This window comes from Zalophus californianus, chromosome X (assembly GCF_009762305.2).
Source record: "Zalophus californianus isolate mZalCal1 chromosome X, mZalCal1.pri.v2, whole genome shotgun sequence".
Classification (NCBI taxonomy): domain Eukaryota; kingdom Metazoa; phylum Chordata; class Mammalia; order Carnivora; family Otariidae; genus Zalophus; species Zalophus californianus.
Genome location: NC_045612.1, coordinates 32,779,296 through 32,800,419, shown reverse-complemented (window position 1 = coordinate 32,800,419; position 21,124 = coordinate 32,779,296).

Sequence of the window (21,124 nt, the reverse complement as noted above, 5' to 3'; positions counted from 1 at the left end):
ATATTGGATCGATCGATAATATAGCATTTTTACAGACAATAGTGAAAATTCTTGGGTATATACTATGAGCATCTTTTATCACGCTTTATGTCACCTGTAGATTGTTAATATCATCATGGATTTATCATTTTTTAACGGACTCAACCGTTCCAATAGACTACAATTGTTGCTTGGGGATTTTTTGTTTCTGTGTGTGTGTATTGGGGAAGGGTTCTTTTTATGCTCAAGTGAGCGACATTTTCAAGTGGGCCTCTTTTTTAATGCTCAATATGCCGCTCTGCTAATTCAGAGATTTTTAGGCTTGACAGAGAAAGAGACTTCCAGGGAAGTGCACACATTCCCAATTTATCTCCACTTTTTCCAAACCCCTTCACTGATCACGATCGCCACACCATGCCATATATTGCCACACACAACTCATGCACTCAGATTTCACTGTTAAGGTTTAAAAGCTTCTGCCACCTTTTTCTTCTTTTTGGTTCTTCATCCACGGATCCTGAATGTTGCTCCGATTGTAAAGGTCCAAATGCTCCTCTCTGCCAGGAGATTCTATACTATTTTTTACTTGAAAAGGAAAATAAATGCCAACCTCCCTCCAGGTAGCTTTGTCAGAGTTACAGACAAAAATGCATGCAATAGTTGGTACATACTTACACTAAAACAAAACATGTTGTTTATCTGAAATTCAAATTTAGCTGGGCATCTTGTCTTTCATCTGGGCATCTTATCTCTAAGGGAAGGGTAGAGAATCTAAAAGCAGAGGTCATCTAGTGTCGCAGATAGAGTCCCCTAACACTCTTTAGTATACATGAACCCAAAAGAGAACACAAGGCTCTTCTGATTTTCATCATCATGAGCTAAAATGCAGACCTCACTTTCTCTATTCGAGTCCCTAATTTTGAACATAGGTGTTTCCCCCCTTATAACGATTTCATTAGTGTTATTCTATTCTAAGTGCTGTCTCCACATATAATTCTGAGTAGTGTACATTCATGTTTCAGTGGCCCTTACATCTATACAGACTTGACCCGTGACCAGAACATTTCATTATTTTAAAATCCCTCAAAGCAACCTAAAATATCAGAAAACACAATGACATTCACCTTTAGAATCAATAGGAAAAAAAAAAAAAAAAGGCTTTCCGCCTACTATCACCACTCTCAAACATCCCACGCAGGAAATGCATGTGGATCAATTCTATAGGTTCTTAAAAATTTTCACATTAACATCTTAAAACACACAACTTGGCTGACAGTCTATTGTGAAGACCATTACACATTCCTTTTACTTTAAGCACTCCCTAAAAACAATACAATCGGAGGCATTTTTTACATATTTCAAAAGCTTTTGTTCCACATTAAAATGAACAAATAACTAATAATAATAATAAAATAATAAAAAATTAATTCAGGAAGCTATTGCCACTTCTAAAAAAAAAGAAAGAAAAAAGTTATTGCCACAGAAAAATTCAGTGCCAATGTCCTGATCTTTGCGTGGATTCAAATATACCATGCTCATTCTCCCAATTTTGCGGCCTGTGGTAATCGGACGGCTACCACAGAGGTGAAACGTCATCAGAAAACAGAGTCAAACATATTCACATAGTAAAATTCTCAAATTTTACCGTTTCGATTAGTAGCATCAGATTAGAATCCCCAGCCGGGAGAAGACATGAAGGGTGAAAATGAACGCACTGAGCATAAAATCAAGAACTTAAAACGCAAACAGAAATAATCATAACAAACCCTCAAGAAATGAGAAGGAATGGGAGAAAAATAAATGAATTTGGCAGCATACAAATAGAACCGATAAATAAAAGCAGGAGCCGATTCTTTGGACCAAAGAAAGGAAAAAAAAAACAAAACAACAAAAACCAATCTCCAGCAAATCCACTTAAGGAATGAATCACCAAATCTAATACATAGTACCAAAGCGGGGGGAAGATGGGGAACAATGTTAAGCTAAACAAATACACACACACATGGTTTTAAAAAACCACATAGATGACATACGTAAATTTAAAAAATCATATGCATATGTATTTAGCTTAACGTAATTCTTAACATTTTACTGACATTGAAACAACGTATGCATTTTTAAAAAAATAATGTGTATATGGACAAACAATGACGGTTTTTTGAATAATGAGATTATGCTTACAATTTAATTTCTTCTTTTTGCTTCTCCACTGTTGCTTACTTTTAGTTTTTTACTTTAGAAATAAGAGAAAAGAATTAATTTTAATAACAATGCATAGACAGGTAAAAAGGGCTGAAAATAAATGCGACTAAGTATTGGAGGATACTGTCTCCAGGTGGTTGGATTTGCATTTCATGTGTGTACACGAGCATCCGTGGATTTTCCACATTTACATGAATGTCATTCTTTTAAAGTAGAGTCCCACAATAATATGCACAGTTGAAACTCATTTTAGAAATCAAAATAGCATGTTTCTGCATTCAGGTACATAACGTGTTTGTATGTGTGTCTGTGGATAACAATAGAGGGCTGGCAGCACTGAGCCCTAAGGACTGCCTCGAGGGCATTTTGTGTGTGACTTTTATTCTCTTTGTACTTTTTTCCTGTGGTCCAAATTTTATCAAACCCATAAGAGGACAGTTGTAAGCAAGTTATAAACTTAATTTCCCAAAATGATTCCTTTTTCCTAAGAAATCTATTGAACTCTTATAGTGCATCTATGTAGTGACCCTCAGAGCTGGAGGTAAGTAAGTGAAATGTTAACTGCTGGTAAGGTTGAAGACGATTTGTCTATCTTCCTTTTTGCTTGCCTAGTTTTACATAACATCTAACCAAGAGCATGCTCCCGCTCCGTTTCTAAATCAGAAGGGAGCATCGGGGAACGAATCTGCCAGAATTCAGTGAGGTCCCTGATTGCTGGCAGAGCCTTCACTTTCCCTGGTGTCCTGTAATTTTCTACATTTAAAACACTTCTTCCGCCAGAAGAAATTCACTGAATAACACCTGTCACATTCCCAGCCCCTGCCTTTGCACCTGGCAGTCTGTCTTGCCGAATAAGAGAAGCCAGGTTCTTGCTGAAGCCTTTTGGACAAGAACCTCTTGGTGTCGTGACTCTTACCCTTCCAGCGGCTTCTGGAATTGTTCAGAGCAGGACTTGCCACTGCTTCTGCGGCCGCTCCTGGGAGAGGAAATGCAGCGGGGAATGACTAAGGGGTGGCTGCTGATCAGCCTAAGACCTCAGAGCAAGGAAAACCCAGTCCCCCCCACCCCAACCTCGTCACTGCCCCGTACAGTGATCACTTTCCCCTCCTGTGCCTCTCTCTCCGCCCCCCCCCCCCCCACCCCAGAGCACCGGTCCCCAGGAGGAGTAGCAGGCTCGGGGCCTGCTCCTTTCACTGCCTCTGTCCCTTGGCCCATCACTTACTGCAGCCTTGAGCAAAAAAGCAAACATACCAAATATCGGCGCCTCGTTGGCCTTCTTGTTTTCCACAGCTCCTTCCCGCTTTTGAGACTGAGTGCTTAACACCCTGAGCAGCTCATTCCTCAGTAAATTTCGCTCGTCCTCTACTCCACGAAGGGCCGTGAGGCTCTGCTGAAGCTGGAACTGGGCCTTCTCCTTTTCCCTTTCTTGCACATTCCTGAGTCTGTTCACCGTCCCCACCAAGACATTGGTGAACAGCTTCTGCTCATCCAGCTGATCCTGGAGCTTCTTCACCTTTTCTGTATCCTGCTGCTTCTGCCTCTCAGCCAGGCCCACTGCCAGGGCCAGGGCTTTCCAGGCACAAGCCTCCTTGGTGGCTTCTGCCACAGCTGAGTTGGTCAGGATGTCTCGCAACTTCTTCTCCACATCCCCCCAGGACTCGCACATCTGCATCGAGTAGAAGTGCGGACTAACTCCATTTTGAAGTATTTGCTTATTTATGAAATCCACCACCTCCCTCTGAAAAAAGCCACAGGCTGGGTCATTAAAATTTACAGCCATTCTCACTATCAGCCCTCTCTGACCTGTTGTTCCTCAGGAAGCACGCTGGCAACAGGATGTGACCTATGACCTTGACCTCTCTTCTCAACTGTCACCACCCCTTTATGGAAAGTTAAATGCCACCTACTGGTTTGAGGGTTTGGCTACCAGGGAAGGGAGCCGGCTCCTGGAGAGCTATGAGAAGGATAAGGAGGATAAAGCCTGAGGATAAAGCCTGGGAGAGTCGGTGCCCTGGGTGGATACAAAGTTTATAAAACAAAATGAAACAATCTGCCCGAGCTGGGGGTCCGACCGGCGCTGGGGGTCCGGCCGAGCTGGGGGTAAATACAGACACACGCCGACTGTCGGAACATTTACTTGACCGATCTGGGCAATATTAATTTAATAAGTGTGTTGTGTTACATCATGCCACAACTAGTTTATAAAATATTGGAAAGCAGGGAATGTTTTGCCATTGGCGAGCACCTAGGATGCACAGAGAGATGCAAGCATTATTTTTGACTGGTATATTTCAGAGGGGAGGTTAGGTAAACTTGCTCGAACTGTACCCGTTTATATTTTGCCAAGTGAGAGTTCATTTGTGCAGCACGAATTTGAAACTTAGACTGTGTTTAATAATAAAAAAAATGTATTAACTATCCTTTTAGAGCAGGCATAATGTTAGGTGGTAAGGAGATACAAAGATCAGTAAGACATGGGCCCTAGAGGCCCATTTTCTAGTATAATTTTGAACAGATAAACCTGTTCAAGATAAAACTCAAAACTCAGAAGACAGCTCCTCAGCATCATTATTATTGTTAAAGTGAATATTTCTCTCATTTTTTTTTTGGCAAATGTAAAGACATTCTATTTATTTCCTTTTCTTCTTTTTTAAATTTAAAGTCAAGTTAGTTACAATATAGCATACTATTAATTTCAGGGTAGAGTTTAGTGATTCGTCAGTTGCATACAGCACCCAGTGCTCATTCCATCAAGTGCCCTCCTTAAGGCCCTTCACCCACTTACCCCATCCCCCCCCACCTACTTCCCCTCCAGCAACCCTCAGTTTGTTCCCTATACTTAAGAGTCTTTTATGGTTTGCCTCCCTCTTTGTTTTTATACTATTTTATTTTTCCTTCCCTTCCCCTGTGTTCATCTGTTTCGTTTCTTAAATTCCACATATGAGTGAAATCATGTGGTATCTGTTTTTCTCTGACTGACTTATTTTGCTTAGCATTATACCCTCTAGCTCCATCCATGTCGTTGCAAATGGCAAGATTTCATTCTTTTTGATGGCTGAGTAATATTCCATTGTGTATCTACACCACATCTTTATCCATTCATCTGTCTATGGACATCTGGGCTCTCTCCATAGTTTGGCTGTTGTGGACATTGCTGCTATAAACACTGGGGTGCAGGAGCCCCTTCGGATCACTACACTTGTATCCTTGGATAAATGCCTAGTAGTACAATTGCTGGATCATGGGGTAGCCCTATTTTTAATTTTTTGAGGAACCCCCATACTGTTTTCCAGAGTGGCTGCACCAGCTTGCATTCCCACCAACAGTGTAGGAAGGTTCCCCTTTCTCCGCATCCTCACCAACATCTGTCGTTTCCTGACTTGTTAATTTTAGCCATTCTGACTGGTGTGAGGTGGTATCTCATTGTGGTTGTCATTTGTATTTCCCTGATGCTGAGTGATGTTGAGCACTTTTTCGTGTGTTTGTTAGCCACTTGGATGTCCTCTTTGTAGAAATGTCTGTTCATGTCTTCTGCCTATTTCCTGACTGGAATTTTTGTTTTCTGGGTGTTCGGTTTGATAAGTTCTTTATAGATCTTAGATACCAGCCCTTTATCCGATATGTCATTTGCAAATATCTTCTGCCATTCTGTAGGTTGCCTTTTAGTTTGGTTTACTGTCTCCCTTGCTGTGCAAAAGCCTTTTATCCTGATGAAGTCCCAAAAGTTCATTTTTGCTTGCATTTCCCTTGCCACTGGAGATGTGTTTAGCAAGAGGCTGCTGTGGCCGAAGTCCAAGACAGATCTGTTTCATACAGAAGATACACAGGTTGCTTATCCTGTGGGTTGCATAAATACAATGGGAAGTTGCCTATAGCAATGAGGCACTTTATTAGTTTTTTATTTATTTATTTTCGTTAGTTAAATACAGTGCAATATTGGTTTCAGGAGTAGAATTCAGTGAGTCATCACTTACCTACAATACCCAGTGCTCACCACCACAAGTGCCCTCTCTAATACCCATCCCCCATCTAGCCCATCCCCCCCCCCACCTCCCTCCATCAACCCTCAGTTTGTTCTCTATTGTTAAGTCACTTACGGCTTGTTTGATTCAATATGAACCCTAGGTCTTGGAGGATGACACTTCTATGGTTGCAGCGTGTTGCCTCATAACTAGTGCTTTAGCTACATATTCAGTAGGCCACTCCAACATTTTCTAAGGTCAGCAGATCCTGCATAGTGTGCTATATGATATGATCAATGGATCCTGTGGTCATGAGCTGTTCCTGTGCTTTTATTGCTGGGAAATGTGCTCCCCAGTATGATGTAATATTATGTGGGATCCCATTCTGGTGGATCAAACATTCTGTAAGTCCCTCGATACTGGTCCTAGCTGAGGCCCTGCAGGCAGGAGAGACAAACCATGCCTAGCATACAAACCGCTGACCATTCCGGGATGGAAAGGGTCCCATGTAGTCAACTGGCCACAAAGTGGCCGGTTGGTCTCCTCAAGGAATTGTTCATATCAGTTTTGATCTCTTTTACAGCAAGGCTGGACATTCACTGGTGACAGAGGAGAGATCAGTCCCAGTACGTGCGAGTCCAAGCTGCTGGGCTCATATGTGGCCTTCATCTCTGTCACCACGGCTACTTTGCTCATGTGCCCATTGTGACAGCCCTGAAGTGGTTAATGACAGAGGCTGACTGATATCAACCTGGCCTAGTCTCTTTCTCTGCTTGGTTGTCTGGTGCCTTCTCCATGGCAGAGGCTCTCTGGTAAACATTAGCACGTGATACTAAAATCTTTATCTTTTTTGCCCATCCGTATGTGTATCTATATCCAACAATGGCAGACATTCTTTTTTTTAAGATTTTACTTATTTATTTGAGAGAGAGTGAGTGAGAGAGCATGAGAGTGGAGAGGGAGACGCAGGCTCCCCGCCGAGCAGGGAGCCCGATGCGGGACTCGATCCCGGGACTCCAGGACCATGACCCGAGCCGAAGGCAGTCGCTTAACTGACTGAGCCACCCAGGCGCCCCAGACATTCTTATCTTCAGTCATCTACCTTTTTCTTTCCAGGCTACTGATGATTTGGATATACTTTAACCCCAGACTACTTCTATGTCCATACAAAATGGATGAAGAGGTGCAATGTCCAAAGTTCTGCGAGTTGGGAGAATTTTTCCTCACCACTGTCTTTCAAGGCCACCCTGGTTGAACTTGTAATAGAACATTTTGGGTTTGAACTTGTTATATACAGCTGCCTTATCTGTAAGCCCATCCCAGGCTTTTTCTTCCCCTTTCAACTGGTCATATGGGAATCCCACGTGACCATATTTATGAGCTAAGGAAGAGGCTCTAGTGTGATAGTAGTATTGTGTTATAGGGTCTGAGCCAGCTGCTTATGCAGTTGGCTTGTGCACACTGGTCCTCCTTCTGTTTCATCCCAGAGATACTACTTCTGTCTTATCATGGATTGATGCTGGGCCTACCCCAGCATTTGATTTGGAAGGTCACTTAAGGACCCATCTTATTATGGGCCACTTCTGTCCACATGGCCAAGCATCCTATCTCCCAGGAGAATACTTGCGCCTGGTAGGATGCTATGAGTTGTTTTTTCAAAAGTTCTGCCCTGCTTCAGGTCCTCAGAGACCTGGTTGTTATTGTCCCACTGGGGTTTGCCCCAAATGCCACATGGCATCTTTCCTCACCAAACATACTCCAAATACTATAAGTCTACTTGATATGGCCCAAGTAGAAAGGCTTCTGGCCCCATAGGCTAGACCAGCTATAGAAAATTTTCCTGCTCTGGGCCCCACTCACACTGCTCATCATAAGGCCTGAGTAAGTGTAGAATATGCTACCTCCAGAACTCAAAGAGGTGTTGTGCCTCCTTTTTTTGTGTTAGAAGGTACAAGCTGTAGACGTCTTTATTTATTTATTTTTTCGAGGGAAAGAGCACAGGGGAGGGGCAGAGGGAGAGGGAGAGAGAGAATCTTAAGCAGGCTCCTTGCCCAGCACAGAGCCCAACGTGGGGCTCCATCTCATGACTCTGCAATCATGACCCGAGCCAAAACCAAGGGTCAGATGCTTAACCAGCTGAGCCACCCAGGTGAACCCCCCAAAACTGTATAGATATGGCAGGTCCCTAAATCTTTGTAGGTTTGGTTTCTCTCTCACCATCTGGAGCACATACGTCTTGTCAAGGCCTCTTGCATGCTAGCCACCTGTGGTTCATCCGGCCTATACAACATAATAGTTTCAGTATAATGGATCTGTATGGGATAGCTAAACTGTCCAGAACTCTTCAAAATCCATGACTATACAAATAGATATACTATGATTATCTATATAAAGGTATGTTGTTTCCATGCAAAGAGAACATGGACAGTTTGTAACTACGATAGAAAATAATGCATTCCCCCCGAATCATGCCATGTAAGTGAGGTAGTATCGATCTGCCCTAGCAGAGTACCACATGTCACATGGCAGCTGTGATTGGAATTACTACGTGGGTGACCTGAGGTCATTTGCTGCCATTATCAAGGATCTATCCAATCTTGAGAAGGAATTGAAAAAGATAAGCTGAGTACATCTAACTGTGTCAGACCAGGTAAACCATCAACGTTCAATGGGGTCATGTCAAAGAATAAATAGGAGCAATTAAAGGAGCTCCAGCTAGCTAAAGATAGAAAAATGTGAGCATCAAAAATGTCTGAAATTGATTAAAATGCATTATTTTTTAAAAGTGTGCTTATAGTGATATTTAAAAAGCAAAAAGCTCATTGGTCAACATTGGGTGTTGCTACAGCATCAACTCATTATTCTGATTTTGATAAATAAAGTTTAAAAAACCTATTGCTTATGGAGTGCCTGGGTGGCTCTTGGTTTCAGCTCAGGTCATGATCTCAGGGTCGTGGGATTGCGCCGTGTGTTGGACTCTGCGCTCAGCAGAGTCTGCTTCAGATTTTCTCTCCCTCTCCCCTCAGCCCTCCCCCTCACTCGCACGCTTTCTCAAATAAAAAATAATAATAATAATAAGTAAAATCTTTTAAAAAATAAAAAAACTATCACTTATCTTGTTTTTCCTTTACAAACTGTATTTTAGAGTAATCACATAGTCGAAGAAGGAAAATTCTTCCTCATATAAGAATTCCAGCTTATAAATGCAGAATGAAGGATGAGATTAGAAATTCACCAATTTGCAACCTCTGATGAAGTAATGGATCTAGGCAACATTATCCAATAGATGATAGAACCATTAGGTAAGTTGGATGAGGGAATTTTACATTGGGGAGACCTGACTGACACCATCCAAACACACTGATCAAACGCCACATCATTAAAAGTGAGACGTATAGGTATAATTTACCTCATAAAATGATATAATAGAAAGTACAAAACAGCACCTCTGATATGTGCCAAAAAAATTAAAATTGAATCTAATCTATCTCCTTGATTTAACTAGCAGTTTACAGGAAAACAAAGGATGAAGCTAAACACTAAGATAAGGAAGCAATCGGTCAAACACTAAATGTATTTCATAGGTGAACTGCCCAGTTTTCCTAACAAATCAATGGCATAAAAGTAAAGTGGGGAAAAATGACTCTGACAAATAACAGACAAATGCATATGTGGACCTTGACCTCATTTGAATCCTAATCTGAATAAATATAAAGTAAGAAAAAATTTTGAGACAATCTGGAAATGTGAATATGTAGGATTCAATATATAGGCTTGAATATGGATTCGGTACTGGGTGATACTAAAGCTTTTTTTAACATAGCAACGACGCCATTTTTCAACCATTCACAATGCCAGTATTGCTATATTTAAAAAATATCCTCAGCTAGGGCGCATGGGTGGCTCACTCGGTTAAGCGACTGCCTTCGGCTCAGGTCAGGATCCCAGGGTCCTGGGATCGAGCCCCGCGTCGGGCTCCCTGCGCAGCAGGGAGTCGGCTTCTCCCTCTCCCACTCCCCCTGCTTCTGTTCCCTCTCTCGCTGTGTCTCTCTCTGTCAAATAAATAAATAAAAAATCTTAAAAAAATATCCTCAGCTAGAGATGCATAAATGACATGATACCTGGGATTTGCTTTAAAATATTCTAGCCTTCTCCCTCCAGTTTTTGGAGTATAGATTAAAAAAAAAAAAAAAGGATAACCTTTGATAATTGTGGACACAATGTGAAGAGTGCATGTATGTTCGTTTAGGTTCGTTTACATTTTGATAATTAGATCCCTACCTTATTCTCATACCTGGCACAGAGATAAATGTTAAAATCAAAACTCTGAAAGGTATAGAAGAAAATAGAGGACAATATGGTTGTGATACTGGGTAAGAATTCCTTAAACAGGACACAAAAAGCAAGAAACATGAAGGAAAATTTCATAAATTTGACTAGGTCATGTGTTTTAAAAATCTGTATGAAAAGCAAAAAAAGAAGCTAGAGATTAGCAGATGATATCTGTAACTGGTATAACTTAAAACAAATTAGTATCCCAAATATATCATGTATTCTTACAAATCTAAAACAAATAATAACACTACCATAGGAAATAAAGGGGTCTTTATAAATGACCAATAAGGATTTGAGAAGATGCTCAACTTTAATAGTGTTTAGAAAACAGAAATATGATGCCTATTCAAAGGAAGCAGATTGACAATAATGATAAAGTATGACTATATCAAAGACTAGGGAAAGGAAAATGTTCATATGGTGTTAGTAGTATAAACCAGTAAAACAATTAGGAAAAGTAATTTAGTTATAACTAGTAACATTGTAAATGTACTTACCACTTCTAGATAAATCAACTATTTACCTATAAATAATCTCACCTGTACAAAAGGAAAGATGCACCTATAATATTAGTGCCAACATTTTTCTTATAAAAAAACTGAAAACAATTTAAGTGTATGCCAATGGAAGTCATGTATAATGATGTGATATATTCATACCATGAAATTCTAAAGAACAGTAAAAGGTAATTAACTTGACAGAAATCAACATAGATTTCAAATAATGAAATTCTGAGAGAAAACAAAGACTTTCAGAGTTTCACATCATGATGACATGTATATAGAGTTAAGTAGAATTCATACATATATATGTATATATAATATATATTCCAAAAATACAAACCTAATATATAAAGGGCGCCTGGGTGGCTCAGATGGTTAAGCGTCTGCCTTCGGCTCAGGTCATGATCCCAGGGTCCTGGGATCGAGTCCTGCATCGGGCTCCCTGCTCCTTGGGAGCCTGCTTCTCCCTCTGCCTCTCTCTCTCTCTCTCTCTCTCTCTGTCTCTGTCTCTCATGAATAAATAAATAAAAAAAAATCTTTAAAAAGAGCATTTTCTTAATAGACATGAAGGATGCACAATAGATTCATGATAATTGCTTCTTCTGTGTAGAAAGGAGAGAATTAGGGGCACTTGGGTGGCACAGTTATTAAGCGTCTGCCTTCGGCCCAAGTCATGATCTCAGGGTCCTGGAATCGAGTTCCGTGTGGGGCTCCCTGCTCAGCCGGGAGTCTGCTTCTCCCTCTCCCTTTGCTCCTCCCTCTGCTTGTGCTCTCTGTCAAATAAGTAAATAAAATCTTAAAAAAAAAAAAAGGAAAGGAGAGAATTAGAACTGGAGGTGGGCAAAGGGGAACTCAACTCTCGATGTTCTGTCATTAAAATAAGTTGAAATAAATATGAAAATATGTGATAATGATCAATTCTTGATGATGGGCACAGGGATGTTTTGATATTCTTTGAATATTTTTGTATTTTTTAATTTCTAAAAATGGAGGGAAAAAGAGACTGAAAGGCCTCTTAACCTACAGGAAATGAAATAATAAAATTAATAGATTAAACTTTAAGAAGCGTATTAAGCTTTTTATATTACCATTGAGAATACATATTCATTTCAAATTTAACTGTACTTTTTAAGTAGATAACTCAAATTCCTCAGTGTAGTAGAAATCATAATAGTCAAATTCTATGACTATATTACAAAAAACCTGGAAATTACCACGAGAGTAAAGAAAAAAACAAACAACTGTGACTTTGAAAAAAATCTAAATTGATCTTTCAAAAAGGTGGCATGGAAAAGGAAACAAAGCTACAAGTAATGTTATTAGAAAATAATGACAATTAGTTTTGTGAAACAACAAAACTCGCCTCAGAAGATTTTGAGAGGATTAAATGCCTTTGTTGTAAAACAAAACAATATAAATAAATAAGCTAAGCTTTAAACTAAATAAATTAGAAAATCAACAACAAAATAAACCCAAGGAAAATATTAAAAGATCAATTTAGTCATTGCAGCACAAATCCATGAATCAAGATAAAGAAAAAAATAGAATTAATGAATAAATGGAAATTGAGGCTAAGGCTTTCAACAACAGTTTTTAAAATATTGACACATTCTTCAACATGGATGAATCTCAAAAACATTATGTTAAGTGAAAGAGCCAATTATAAAAGACCTCATATTGTATGATTTCATACATATGAATTGTCCATATCAGAAAGTAGATCAGTATTTGTCTGGGGCTGGGAATGAAAACAGGAATTGACTACAAATAGCGCAAGGGATCTTACTGGGTAGATGGAAAGGTTCTAACACTGGATTTTGGTGATGGTTATACAACTCAGGAGATTTGCAAAAAATTATTGAATTGTACACTGAAAGTGGGTAAACTTTATGATATATAAATTATATCTTAATAAATTGTTAAGTGTAACTTTTCAGCCTTATACTTAAAATAGTAACTTCATTTAGGAATGAGGAATATCTCCACTGGAATCAAATAGTTCCTGTGTTTTATCAATATTAATAAACGTTAAATAGTTAATTCAGGGCAGCTATATGAGGTAAGGTATTCATTTCAAAGAAGAGAAAATTCAAATTCTCTTAATCCAGTGCATGCTTGGCACGTTCAGGAACTTTATGGATCAAAGAGTACAACTTTTCAGTTATAAGAAGAATAAGTTTTGAGATTCCAATGTAGAGCATGGTGACTATAGTTAATAACACAGTACTGTATGCTTGAAAGTTGTTAAGATTAGGTCTTAAGCATTCTCACCACACACGGACAGAGTTAACTGAGGTAATGAATGTCTCAATTATCTTGATCTTGGTGACCATGCCTGTATATATAAAAATATATATATAATATTATATATTATAAATATGTATTATAAATGTCATATATATTATAAATATATAAGATATATTATAACTATCATATATTATATACATGTCATGTATAATATATATTACAAATATATAGATAGATAATCATTATGTTGTACACTTTAGATATATGTAATCATATTTGTCAATTATTCCTCAATAAAGTTTAGGGGGGATAAAACCATATGGAAACCAATATGGCTGAAGTGGAATGGAAGTGGAAGAGTATTAGCAGGTAGGATAGGATGGCAGAGGGTCAGGTCTCGTAGGGACTTCTCAAGCCATTGTTAGGATTTTGTCTTATTATCAGAAGGAGACGAGACGACATTGGATGGCTTCTAACAGAAGAGTCACATCAGGGCGCCTGGGTGGCTCAGTCGGTTAAGCGACTGCCTTCGGCTCAGGTCATGATCCTGGAGTCCCGGGATCGGGTCCCGCATCGGGCTCCCTGCTCAGCGGGGAGTCTGCTTCTCCCTCTGACCCTCTTCCCTCTCGTGCTATCTCTCATTCTCTCTCTCTCAAATAAATAAAATCTTTAAAAAAAAAAAAAGAAGAGTCACATCATTTGATAAGTTTTAAATGGATCACACTGGTTGCTGTTTGGATGATTGACTGTAGGCAGTAAGGGCGGAACGTAAGAAGCTAGTTAGTGGAGGCTACGGCAATAATCCAGGCGAGAGATCCTAGCGGCTTCATCACTTTTCTCTTTTCCAGAACCTGTATTGTCTCTCTGACATCCAGGGTATCAAATCCCAATCCTTCTGTTCTAGAATTCCAAGTCAATTCAATATTTATAAACACTTGATAGGCACACTAATACGTTGAAGGTGTTGTATTATGAAGAAGTTGGTGCATCCGCCCATAAAGAGTTCATGGCTATGGCTGACCTCACTGTCATCAATAAATCCTAGATGTGTTGGATTTAGAGTAGCAAACCTTGTTTTATATAAATGGCTAAGGGTTGCAAGAAAGTAAGGTGGGGGTTGCTGGCAAAACAAAGAGAAAATCTGGGGGAAAAAAACAGTTGCAAGCAGAGCTGAAGCTTCAGCTGCTCAGGGTGGGTGTTGTAAGGAGAAAAGTCCGTCTGTTTATATATATATTTTTTAAGATTTTATTTACTTATTTGACAGAGAGCACAAGCAGGGGAAGAGGCAGAAGGAGAGGGAGAAGAGGGCTCCTCACTGAGCAGGGAGCCTGGAGGCAGGGCTCCATCCCAGGACTCTGGGATCATGACCCCAGCAGAAGGCAGACACTGACTGAGTCACCCAGGAGCACCAGGCCACTTTTCTTTTTTTAAACAGAGGGACTGCTGCACCTGGGTGGCTCAGTCGTTAAGCGTCTGCCTTTGGCTCAGGTCATGATCCCAGGGTCCTGGGATAGAGCCCTGCATCGGGCTCCCTGCTCTGCGGGGAGCCTGCTTCTCAACCTCTCCTTCTGCCTCTCCCCCTGCTTGTGCTCTCTCTGTCAAATAAATAAAATCTGAAAAAAAAAAAAAACAAGAAAAGAGGCTTGGATTTCAACAATCATTACTTGGAGGCAGAGGATGAAATCTTGAGACTGAGGAAGATAGGATTCGGAACTAAAATCCTTGAAGAAAGCCAGAACAATCATAGGGCTACATCGTTTGAAAGAAGAGACTAGAAAAAAATCCGCCTACAGATAATACATATGATAAAGTATGTGTATCCAGAATGTATAAGAACTCTCAAAATTTAGTAATAAGAAATAAACACCCCAATTACCAAATGACAAAGTGTTTGAACAGACACCACACCAAATAAGACATTTGGAAGACAGGAACATGAAAAGATGTTTAACTCATTATGATGAGGGAAATGCAAATCAAAACCGAAATGAAATTCTACTTTGCACCTATTAGAACTGCTAAGATTTAAAAAACTAACCATCCTGGGGCACCTGGCTGGCTCAATTGGAAGAGCATGAGACTCTTGATCTTGGGGTCGTGAGTTCGAGCCGCACCCTGGGTATAGAGATCACTAAAAAAAATCAAAAACAAAATTTAAGAAGACTAACTGTACAAACTACTGGAGAGATTTGGAGGAACAGGTGCTCTCATTCACTGCTCGTGGGAAAACAGTTTGCTAATCTCCTAAAAGTTAAACCTACCAAACGATCCAGCCGGTCTATGCCTAGATATCTATGTAAGAGTTTGGAAAACATATGTCCATGCAAAGTCTTGTGCACAAATATTCATAACAGCTTTATTTGTGATAGCCAATCTGGAAACAACCCAAATACTCATCAACAGGTGGACAGATAAGTCATAGGACATCAATACCATAGAATAGTATACTGAACAGTAAGATGTTGAACGCATGCTCCATAGAGCGTGACATACACAGTGACATGAGTGAATCTCAAAATAATCGTACTGAATGAAAAAAGCCAGACCAAAAAGGAGAAGAGCTAATACTACATTATTCCATTTATATAAAATTCTAGAAAATGAAAGCTAATCTATAGTGACAGAAAACAGATCAGTGGTTGCCTAGGAAGGAAGGTAGTACTGAAGGCAGGTCCAATGAGAAGGTCCAAAGAGCCTTTTGGGGGTGATGGGTGTGTTCATTATCTTGACTGCGGTACTGGTATGTTGGTTGTAAACACCTGTCATATGTTTTGACTAAATGAATATTATTTAGGAACACATACATTGGTGAGTAAACTATAAAGGAAGCAAGAAAACTATTGGTATAAAAGTCCGAAGAGTTTATCTCTGTCAGGAGGAGAGACGGAACAAAGGTCAGAGTAGCACCCTGGAAATGTTCTGTTTCTTGACCTCTGTGGGGGTTTCTTGGATTTGCATTTTATAATTATTCATTAAACTGTTTTATGTTTTATGTAATTTTTTGAATTTATGTTTTATTTCATAATAAAAAAGAAAAAGAATAAGCAATGGTTACTAAAATCCTAATAAATTTAAATAAGTCTTGAGACTATAAAACAAACTTAAGAAGGTTTAAAAACAAACTAGGATATGGGGCGCCTGGGTGGCTCAGTCATTAAGCGCCTGCCTTCGGCTCAGGTCATGATCCCAGGGTCCTGGGATCGAGCCCCGCATCGGGCTCCCTGCTCGGCGGGAAGCCTGCTTCTCCCTCTCCCACTCCCCCTGCTTGTGTTCCCTCTCTCGCTGTGTCTCTTTCTGTCAAATAAATAAATAAAATCTTAAAAAAAACAGATTAGGATAAAAGTCGTTAACAGAACATATAAAACTTGAAATGTTTCAAGATCTCATCTCTATTTATCTCACTAAGTCCCATGGATTTAAATATATTTATATGCTGACAAGTCCCAGATTTTTACCTCTAGTTTGCTTCCCTGTTAATTTTCAGGCTTGTATATCCAAATGTCCATTTGCATTTTTACTTGAAAGTCAAAAAGATCTGAAAATAGGGGCGCCTGGGTGGCTCAGTCGGTTAAGCGACTGCCTTCGGCTCAGGTCATGATCCTGGAGTCCCGGGATCGAGTCCCACATCGGGCTCCCTGCTCAGGGGGAGTCTGCTTCTCCCTCTGACCCTCCCCCCTCTCATGTGCTCTCTCTCTCTCTCATTCTCTCTCTCAAATAAATAAAATATTTTTTAAAAAAAAGATCTGAAAATAACATCCTGACATCATATTGGCAAAACTATAGAAGCATTCCTATTAAATCATGAATAATACCATATTACCTATTGCAACACTATTATTTAACATCATCCTGGAGCTTCCAGTTAATGCAATAAAATGAGAAAGAAATGAGTAGGGAGGCGAGAAGGGGTAGCAGAGAGGAAGGGAGGGAGAAGGAGGAGAGGGGTCATAAAGGAATGGGAAAGAGAAGAAAAACTGCAGTTATTTGAGATGATAAATTGGTTACATAAAAACATCTAAGAGAATCTACAAACTATTAGAACTAAGAAGAAGTTTAGCAGGCTGCCAGACTGCTACTCTATCTCAGTAAATGGAAATCAATAGAGGCCCCATCATTAAAATTTACCAATCAGATAATGTGATAGAAACACAGCTATAATTCAAAGTAGCAATAAAAAAATTAAGTACCTACAGATAAATCTAGAAAAAGCTGTCTCCACTCTTTAAAGATAAAATTATATAGCATTATTGAATGCCATAAAAGAAAACTAGAATAAATAAAAATGTGTATCATGCTTATGGAAAAGAAGATTCAATATGAAATTTAAAAATGACAATGCTTTCCAAAATAATTTATGAATTCAAGATAATTCCAATCAAATTCACAGTGGGATTTTTTTTTAAGATTTTATTTCTTTATTTGACACAGAGAGAGCACAGCAGGAGGGGAGCGGCAGGCAGAGGGAGAAGCAGGCTCCCCGCTGAGCAGGGAGCTCGACGCGGGGCTCCATCCCAGGACCCTGGGACCATGACCTGAGCCGAAGGCAGACGCTTAACGACTGAGCCACCCAGGTGCCCCCACAGTGGGATTTTTTTAATGGAACTAAACCAATTGATTCTAAAATTTATATGGAACAATTAATATTTAAGAGTAGCCTAGAAAATTCTGAGAAATAAGAACAAAAAGGGGAAATTTACCCAATCAGATTTCAAGGCTATAATAAGCTGTAATCATTTAAATATCAGGGTAATTTGCAGAGCTAAAGTAGATGACTGGAACAGAGAACTTCAGAAATACATTTTATCATAAATACGAACTTGTTCTATTAAAGATGCAATCCTACACATCAGATCGGGAAAGGCAAATAATTCATAGATGTTGGAAAAATGGACTCTCTGCATATGAAACTTTAAAATTAGGTTCATACTCTAAATTTCTAATTTTAGGTTCTTCTACATCTACATCTTGTTAATTAATAATGTAAACATTAATGTATAGATTAATCACCTAAACTGGTGATTCTTTTTATAGATTTTATTTATTTGTCAGAGAGAGAGCACAAGCAGGGGGAGTGGCAGGCTGAGGGAGAGGGAGAAGCAGGCTCCCCGCTGCGCAGGGAGCCGGACGCGAGGCTCGATCCCACGACCCCCAGGGATCACGACCTGAGCGGAAGGCAGACGCTTAACTGAGCCACCTAGGCATCCCTAAACTGGCGATATTTTTTAGGGCAGTTTTAGGTTCACAGCAAAATTGAAGGGAGATAGAGAAATTTCCCATCACCCCTGTGATATAGCCTCCCCAATTATCAACATTTCCACCCCAATAGTGGTACATTTATTACAGCCGATGAACCTACGTTAACACATCATAATCACCCAAAGTCTATAATTTATTTATTTATTTATTTATTTATTTATTAATTATTTATTTATTTATTTATTTATATGTCAGAGAGAGAGCACAAGCAGGAGAGCAGCAGGTAGAGGGAGAAGCAGGCTCCCCGCGGAGCAGGGAGCCCGATGTGGGACTCGGTCCCGGGACTCCAGGATCATGACCTGAGCCGAAGGCAGCCGCTTAACCGACTGAGCCACCCAGGCATCCCAGTCTATAATTTATTTTAGAGTTCACTCTTAGTGTTGTACATTCAGAGTTTGAATAAATATATCATGGCATGTATTCATTATAGTATTGATACAGAGAATTCTCATTGCCCTAAAACTCCTCTGTGCTCTGCCCGTCCATCCTCCTCCTCAATCCCTGTCAATCACTGATCAGTCTCTTGTCATTTTGTCTTTTCCAGAATGTTGTATAGTTGGAATCATACAATATGTAGCAGCATTTCATTTTTTTAAGATTTTATTTATTTATTTGAGAAAGCGAAAGTGAAAGAGATCACAGAGGGAGAGGGAGAAGCCGACTCGCTGCTGAGCAGGGAGCCTGACACGGGGCTCGATCCCGGGACCCCGGGACCATGACCTGAGCCGAAGGCAGACACTTAACCGACAGAGCCACCCAGGTAACCCAGTCTATAATTTATTTTAGAGTTCACTCTTAGTGTTGTACATTCAGAGTTTGAATAAATATATCATGGCATGTATTCATTATAGTATTGATACAGAGAATTCTCATTGCCCTAAAACTCCTCTGTGCTCTGCCCGTCCATCCTCCTCCTCAATCCCTGTCAATCACTGATCAGTCTCTTGTCATTTTGTCTTTTCCAGAATGTTGTATAGTTGGAATCATACAATATGTAGCAGCATTTCATTTTTTTAAGATTTTATTTATTTATTTGAGAAAGCGAAAGTGAAAGAGATCACAGAGGGAGAGGGAGAAGCCGACTCGCTGCTGAGCAGGGAGCCTGACACGGGGCTCGATCCCGGGACCCCGGGACCATGACCTGAGCCGAAGGCAGACACTTAACCGACAGAGCCACCCAGGTAACCCTGTAGTAGCATTTCAGATTGGCTTCTTTCACTTAGTAGTATGCATGTAAGCTCCCTCCACGTCTTTCCATGCATGGCTTGATAGCTCATTTCTTTTTAGGGCTAAATAATATTCCATTGCCTGGGGCACCTGGATGGCTCAGTCGTTAAGCGTCTGCCTTCGGCTCAGGTCGTGATCCCAGGGTCCTGGGATCGAGCCGCGCATCGGGCTCCCTGCTCTGCGGGAGGCCTGCCTCTCCCTCTCCCACTCCCCCTGCTTGTGTTCCTGCTCTCGCTGTCTCTCTCTCTGTCAAATAAATAAGTAAAATCTTTAAAAATAATAATATTCCATTGCCTGGATGTACCACGGTTTATTTATCCACTCACCTACTGAAGAACATCGTGGCTGCTTCTAAGTTTTGTCAATTCGGGAAAAAGTTGCTATAAGCATTCAAGTGCAAGATTTCACGTGGAAATAAGTTTTCCAGTTCATTTGGGTATATAGCAAAGATTGTGATTGTTGGGTCACATGGTAAAAGTATGCTGAGTTTTATAAGGAAGTTCCCAACTGTTTTCCAAAGTGGCTGTACCGGGCGCCTGGGTGGCTCAGTTGGTTAAGCGACTGCCTTCGGCTCAGGTCATGATCCTGGAGTCCCGGGATCGAGTCCCGCATTGGGCTCCGTGCTCAGCAGGGAGTCCGCTTCTCCCTGTGACTCTCTGCCCTCTCGTGCTCTCTGTCTCTCATTCTCTCTTTCTCAAATAAATAAAATCTTTAAAAAAAAAACAAAGTGGCTGTACCATTTTGCATTCTCACCAGCCATGTATGAGAGTTCCTGTCGTTCCACATCCTCGTCAGCATTTGGTGTTGTCAGTGTTCCAGATTATAGCCATTCTTCATAGGTGTGTAGTGATATTTTATTGTTGTTTTAATTTGCATTTTCCTGATGACATGTGATGTGGAGCATTTTTTCATATGCTTATTTGCCACTTGTATATCTTCTTTTGGTGAGGTGTCTAAAGTCTTTGACCTATTTTTTTAATCAAAAATAAGGTGTTTCATTTACTCATTTTTGAGTTTTAAGAATTTTTTGTACATTTCTGGGTAACAGTCTTTTATCAAATATCTTTTGCAAATATTTTCTCCCAGTCTGTGGTTTGTCTCCTCATTCACTTGACATTGTCTTCTGCAGAGTGAAAGTTTTTCATTTTAATGAAGTCCAGCTTATCAATTATTTCTTTGGGATCTGTGTTGGATCTATTTCTGCCTTTGGTGTTGTATCTGAAAAATCATTACCATACCCAAGGCCATGTAGGATTTTTCTATGTTACCTTCTAGTTTTATAGTTTTGTGTTTTACCTTTAGGTTTGTGATTCATTTTGAGTTAATTTTTTTTTTTTTTTGAGAGAGAGAGAGAGAGCGTGTATATGGGGTTGGGGGAAGGGCGGAGGGAGAGGGAAGGAGAGAATCCCAAGC